Source organism: Mustela putorius, unplaced genomic scaffold (genome assembly GCF_011764305.1).
Source record: "Mustela putorius furo isolate JIRA1106 unplaced genomic scaffold, ASM1176430v1.1 tig00003834_pilon_pilon_pilon, whole genome shotgun sequence".
NCBI classification, from domain to species: Eukaryota; Metazoa; Chordata; class Mammalia; order Carnivora; family Mustelidae; genus Mustela; species Mustela putorius.
Genome location: NW_025421987.1, coordinates 125,135,740 through 125,143,217, shown reverse-complemented (window position 1 = coordinate 125,143,217; position 7,478 = coordinate 125,135,740).

Genomic DNA, 7,478 nt, shown 5'->3' with positions numbered 1-7,478 from the left:
GTGGGTATTATAGAGGGCAGGGATTGCATGGAGCACTGGATGTGGTGAAAAAATAATGAATACTGTTATGCTGAAAATAAATAAATTTAATAAAAAAAAAGAAATGATGGTGACAATAATGGTAATTTAGCAGAACAGAACAAACAGCCATCCCCGCCATCACTGAACATTTTATCTTTCTGGTCACCTCCTGAAATAGTCTCCAGAATCATAAAATGTGTTTCTTCTTGGCTACTCCAGCTTCAGGTGCCATCAGTGAGTAGACATATTATTGCCTTTCCGCAGTGATTTAGTTACCTGGAGAGTAGCGGAAGTATGGCACAGGTGATAAGAATCTTCCAGGGCCCAGTGTCTATCTTCAGATGTGCAGACATGGGGGGCTTGCAGGAGAAGCTGTTGCCCCAGTTGGTGCGTCTGGCCAGCTGCACATGTGCCTGCCTCAAGAGCTACAGAAAGCAGGAGCTGGAGGGGCTGGAGGGTAGTCGCTGCTCCATGTCAGTGAGGGTAGCTGGCAGGTCAATGAGAATGTGCAGGAGCTGAGACAGGGCCAATCTATACCCACCTTTTGGAACATAAAAACATGGCTGCTGCTCTCCTTCCCTTTTCCAAAACTCACTGAATTTTTCCTCTGGCAAACTTAATCTGGGACAGAGAAGAACATTTTGGGGGAAATGTTAGCAAAGGTGACAAAAAAAAGTGGCCACACATGGAGAAAGGGGTTCAAAAAGAGTGAAGATATTTGGGGTCAATAATGCAAATGACCACATGTAATAACATAGAGGAACCAATTCAGTGCATGTGAGGAGTTGTTGCCTACCACTACCCATTCTTGTTTATTGAGCCTAAAGATGGCAGTGTCCTTCATCAACCCTACAAATTGGGTTTCTCTCCTCTCTGGAGAAAGCAATACATGTTGATTTTACTGGGCCGCCAGACAGAAGCAGGCAAGTTTGGGGTAAAAATGTAAGAAATGGGCCCACAGGTGGAAGACGGTAGTGTTGTTGACAATTCATAGACCATATAAATGGATATGAATATGTCTACTGAGACCATATCAGGTCCTTATTCTGAGTCAAGAGGAAATGCAGGCCACCTTGTTTAGGTTTACCCTTGGTGAGAGTTACACAAAAGTATCTGGAGAAAGTGAGGGAAAAAACCCTCAAACAGGGAACCTGGGTGGCTCAGTGGTTTAGGGCCTCTGCCTTCAGCTTGGGTCATGATCCCAGGGTCCTGGGATCGAGCCCCACATCAGGCTCTCTGCTCAGTGGGGAGTCTGCTTCCCCCTCTGTCTCTCTGCCTGCCTCTCTAACTACTTGGGAACTCTGTCTGTCAAATAATTAAATAAAATCTTAAAAAAAACACAAAAAACAAAAAAGCCATATATGATGAAGGAGCAACGAGGCATTCCAGAATGTTTCTGATGGGCCACAACTGGTTGTACAGCTCTGAGGAAGTTTCAGTTTCCTCTGGTACCTTATCTGTGAGTGGAAGTATTAGACCAAGTAAGTGTCTGGCTGCTTTCTATGTATTATGAGCCAAAGAAACTCTTAGATGATCCACATGACTTCTGCTGTGCTTCACGCCACCATGTTTCTCTGTCTTCTGTTTACAACTGTGCGCTTAGACTTTGGGGGAGGGGCAGACGTGCCCACATCCAATACTCAAGTACTGGCTTCTCTTGCTGGAAAAGCTGCTATTTAACTTCAGTTAGTACAATTTACCTCATTTGTGTCTCAGTTTCTCCTCCCTTATTTCCTGATCGAAAGAGGTGTAGGTATGTGCCTATGTGAACTCCACTCCGCTTTTTGGAATGAATCAACTTTTCAAAACAAGGAATTGTGCTAATTTTATCTTCCTGGCATCACAAAGGTCGAATGAAGCTGAGGAAAGATGACAGTAATATGGTGTTAGGGGTGGAAAGGGGTTGAGCTGCATGTTGGAGGGGAAATGGAGGAAAATAAATCCTAATAAAACCCAACAGTGCTGTGTTTCACAGGCAAAACTTATTTCTGAATTGAAGCATAGAAAGTGGTATATATGAGACGCTGTGTCTCCCTGGCTGGGATTTATTTGTTTGGTTTTTTTTTTGAGAGTTTTTAAGATCAGAAAATGTATATATATATATATGTATCCCTGCTATAAATTAGTAATTGAGAGTTATAGAAACCAGGACCACCTAATTAACTCCTGCTCTGAAGGACCACCATGGCATACTAGTAAAATGAACAATGTTGACCGCACATTATTCAATGAGCAGAACTATTTCCAGATAACCCAGGGAATTACCCTGCCTTACCTGGGCAATGAGGCACAGAGAGTAAGACCTCCTTTCTCCTCATGGAAGAAGTTACTTCTAAGATCAGGGTCTTCCATAATCTGAGGGGCCAAATTTCCCAGAGTCAGAGCAGCTGGCTTTCTCAGACAATCACTATAAACAGCTGGCATCCCAAATCCAGACTGCTTGGCAGTAAGCACTCTTTATCCTCCTTCCCCTTCCACCCCTCCCAGCTCTAGCAATGTGAAAATGGAGAGCCAACAAGACGGAAGGGCTATTTCCAGTGGAACAAAGCCCACATTGTGTCTAGCAGATGCCACAGCTGTATTTGTTTAGGTCATCCGAAAGTACACACTGAGACCCAGTGACAAGGGCAAGCCATTTATGAGGGATCATGTCGGCGAAAGATAAGTGTGGGGGGGAATCAGCAGGGAAAATTCGGACCACACTATGGGCCTAATCTGTGTCAAGGAGGGGGACGTTGGGCAGGTGTGGGAGGAGGAACCTCAGACAGGTGCACTGGACTCAAGTAGAATAAAGAGCTTAACAGGAAACAAAAAGGAAGCTCCTGTTTGGGTTCCACCAGGATTAAATGGGATTAGTTTAGTAGTTCTTTTAATCTTCTTCACAAAAGAATGCAATTTCAGTTCCATTGGCGATTCTAGCTGCTTTCAGAGTCCTGTCTTCTTTTAAGACAGAATCTGTCATCATCTCCCAAACTCAACACAAGTTCGCTTTTCTTTGGTTTATAAGCTCAGCGAAAAATCTTTTGTCTATCGTATTTGTAATTTCTGAATGGCGATGAGAGGCTTGTCCTTAAGGGCTCATCTTGCTTTAGAAATACTATCAATTGCTAGGTACAGGTTGGTCCAGATTAACTGTGATATAGTATAGGTTTGAAATTGTAATGCTCAAATGAACAAATGAGGAGACCTGTAATGCGAGTTGTCTTTGGAAGTCATGTAAAGAAATTCCTTCCAATTCAGCAATTTCATTTATAGGTAGGTCCCCTAGGAAACCCACATCCCTTGATGCACCTCTGAGGGTTCTGCCCGGCCCAATGGACAGGGCCGTCACAGCTTGCCAACAGAGGGCACCCGGGCACAAATGGCAAGCCCTCCTACCAGTACGATGCTCAGCCATTGGCTGAAGGCTGCTTGAGGACAGCATGGACTTACTGTAGATCCCAGAGGCCCTGAAAGAGGAGGCTGGCGGCTAGCTCATGGCAATCCTCTCTTGAATGAGGAGTGAGAAGGCGATACTCTGGCTGCCTCACTGGCTCTGGCACGCCTGTCCATGGGATCATATAAGATGCAGTACACTGTGGATTTCTGTTTTGCTGACCCCGCCCTTGTGACTTTTTGCTTTCTTCAATCCGATTTATTCCTTACTCTTCACAATGTGACCTTGTAGAACTAGTTTTGAAGTTTGGTGGATCAATAGGAGAGCCGTCTGCATATCATGATGTGATCAACCCAAATCAGCAGGCCGCTGGTTCTCATTTGTTTGCTCTCTGGAGGACACCAGGGGAATTTTGTGCTTGGGTAGGAGAAGCCTTGCCTTGCATGGCGGTGCCTACAACTCCAGTGGTGAGCCGGGCCTCTTGGGCTTGCAAACTACTCCAACAGCTTATGCAAGGTGCTCCTCAATTCATGCTAATTGAATTAAATAACAAGTTTACTTTTCAGCAGTCACAAAGATGGTCACCTTCAGTGACATAACATCTTTTTAAAGTACAATTTGCATAAAATCTACAAGATCGATCGAGTGGTTGGGTTTCCATCACATTTAGAAAGGCAGTGTTGTTCATGCTCTTCAGAGACAGAGAAGACTTTTAAAAACACTTTCAGAAAAGAAAAGGCTATACGGAGTACTATGGAATCCCACTTCTCTAAATTTTAAGCAGGCCACATAGAGTCAAGTACAACCATTTGTCTGTCATCAAATTGATGTTGGAACCCTGCCCCAGATCTTGTTTGACAGCCTGTATCCTCTGCCCCATCCTTCTAACTCCCCTCTGTACTTCAGGGGCCAGAAGTCCATGAACTATCTTGCTCAGAACCTCGTATTTCCAGCCCCATGGATGTCATTTACATTCTGTCAATGAAAAGGTCTTACACAGAGATGGAGTAGAGGTAGACATCATTTCTTCCTTCAGTGGGGACAGGCAGATGTACAACGGCTTTGCAGATAGGCAACTTAATTTTCCCAGTGGCTTCTGAGTTTTCCTGATCTTTGCCTGCCCCAGGGCTCGACATGTTACTCACCCCTGCATGAGAGCAGTGTTGTTCCATCCTAGGAGGCTCTAATTGCAGCAGTGAAGCTGAAAGCTTAATACCAGCTTCCTGCCTTGGACTTCTCCAGCCCTTCCAACAGTTTTGTGATCACCAAATTGTCTGTATTAAGGCCTGATTTTCTTTGAAATACCTCAACTGATTTTAGTTTTTCTGAATAGTAGAGACTTATGCATGATATTGTCCCCCCAGTTCTCCAACTTTATGGTGACCATCTTCAGAAGTTTAATGGAACACTAAATCCTAAGCAACCATTTAATTTGGGGGCAGCCATGACCGTGAAGACACTTCTTCCTTATTAGAGCCCAATTCTTCTTCCTTGTCATTCTCCTTTGAAGTAGCTCTATCATTTGTGACCATTCAGAATTAATGGGATCCTTTGTCCCAGGTGGCAATCGTTCAAATATTTGAAATAACTTTTTATTTCCTTCCACCTGCCAACCACCTGCCCAATGTTTTCTTCGCCAGCCAATGTGACCTTGGTTTCTCTGTGATTTTCTTATCTGCAGCCCTCTAAGAGTGAGTTTTCTAGTAATACATTGACTCTGATTTCTTTACTAAAATATTCCTTATATATTTTAGCCAATGCTTGATGCTTTCAGGAGGAAACAAAGTTAGTACTAAGTGGTCCATAAAAAAATAAATTAAAAGGATAGGTTTGGGGGAAAAAGTAAACTGTAATGAAGACAACAAAGGGTTGTATCTATGATATATAGAGAGTTCTTACAAAATGACAGTAAAAAACAGTTAGAACAAAATCCCAAATATGTGCATCAGTAATTAACAAAAGTCTGACAATGCACTATATATTCTCAAATTCAACTAAAGGGAAATAAAAATACTAGGAACACAGAGATCTTCTTTCATACTCACTAGACAGGGAAAATGGTCCCAATTCTAGTGGGAATATTCTCCACCTATGTTTTTATGATGCCAGAATAAAGTATTAATACATTTTTCTGAACATGCATTCTGGCAATACCTATGAAAGTGAAAATTACATAGCCCTCTGACCCTGAGGTTTCAGTCTTGGGAACTTATCCCTAGAAATACAATACATATTGGTATTACAGAACTTACACCTTTCACAAAAGTTGACTCAAAATGTGTCTTTTATCTAAATGTCAAACTGTATCATTTCTAGAAGATAATATAGGAGAAAATCTAGAAGAACTTGGGTTTGGTTATACAAAAAGTATAATCCATTAAAGAAAAAATTGGTAAGGTGGACTTCAGGAAAATTAAAATTTTCTGCTCTCTGAAAGACACTATTAAGAGAGTGAAGATATAAGCCATACATTGGGAAAAACTCTTGGCAAAATATATACCCAATGAAGGGCCTGTATCCACATATATACCTAATGAAGGAAATAAAAAGTTCCCTTAACATAGTAAGAAACAAACTACCTATTCAAGAAATAGGCAAAAAGAGCCGAACAGTTGCCTCACCAAAGGAGAATAACAAGTGACAGATAAGCGTACATAAAGATGCTCAGAATCACGTATCATGAAGGAAGTGTAAATTGAAGCAACAATGTGATATCACTACACACCGATTCAAATGGCAAAAAATCCAAAACACCGACAATGCCAAATGCTGGCAAAGATGTGGAGCAACAGGAACTCTAGTTCATTGCTAATGGGAATGCAAGTAGGACAGCCACGCTGTAAGACAGGTTGGCAGTTTCTTACAAACTTAAACATAGTCTCACCCTACATTTCAGCAATTGGGTTCCTTGGTATTCACTCAAATGAGCTGAAAACATGTCCACACAAAAAGATGCACACAAATGTGTATAATAGCTTTCTTAATAATTACCTCAAACTGGAAGCAATTAAGATATCCCTCAGTGTGTGAGTAAAGTGCATCCATAAAATGGAATATTAATCAATGATAAAAACAAAGGAGTTACTAAGCCATGAGGAGACATGGAGGAACCATGCATATTGCTAAAAAAGAAAATCAATCTGAAAAACCTAGATTGCATGATTTCAACTTTATGACATTTTGGACAAAGCAGAACTACAGAGACCATAGAAAAGTCAGTGGTCCTCAAGGGTTTGAGGGACAAGGGAGAAGAGATGAACAGGTGGAGCACAGGGGTTTTAGGATAGTGAAACTCTTCTGTATGATACTGTAATGGGGGATACAGGTCATGAGAACATATAGAACTGAAAACAGAGTGAAATCTAATCTATGTTTTGGACTTTCGTTACTAGTAATGTATCAGTATTGGTTCATGAATTGTAACAAACGCCCCACGTACTAGTGCAAGATGTTAATAATGGGGAAACGGCAAGAGGGAGGTGTGTAGGAACTCTGTATTGCCTACTGGATTTTCCTATAAACCATTTTTTTAAAGCGTGTGTGTAATTTTACTCATTCTTTCCACATTCAATTATGTGCATATGTGATTGTATATATGATATATATATCACATATGACATATGTGATATACATATCATATTTATATATTACACACATTAAAACTTAAATGAAAAAGGAAACATACTAATCAGCTAGGTAGCATTCTTGACTCCGATTTCCAGATGGGTGAATTGAATTTCTCTCAGTTCAAGGTGAAGTCTGTTTCTGTCCCAATCTGACTCTGCAGCTCGTCTTCCCTCAGGTGCGCTGGTGGTATCTCAACCTTTTCTGTACTTTAATGATTGTATTTCTGTTACACTTTTAGCATTTAACATAATCTGCCTTATTTTACTTCATTCTTCGACCTTTCATGAGGTTAATCTTCTCTTACTGAATGGATTGGTGGTGATAAGTTCCTACTGTGTGCCTAGCACTCTGCTATGCATGTTATGCTGGTTCATTTAGACCTCACAGCATTCCTACAGGGTAGACAGCATTTCAGCTCCATTTTCCAGAGGAGGACACTGAATCCCAGAGAGGT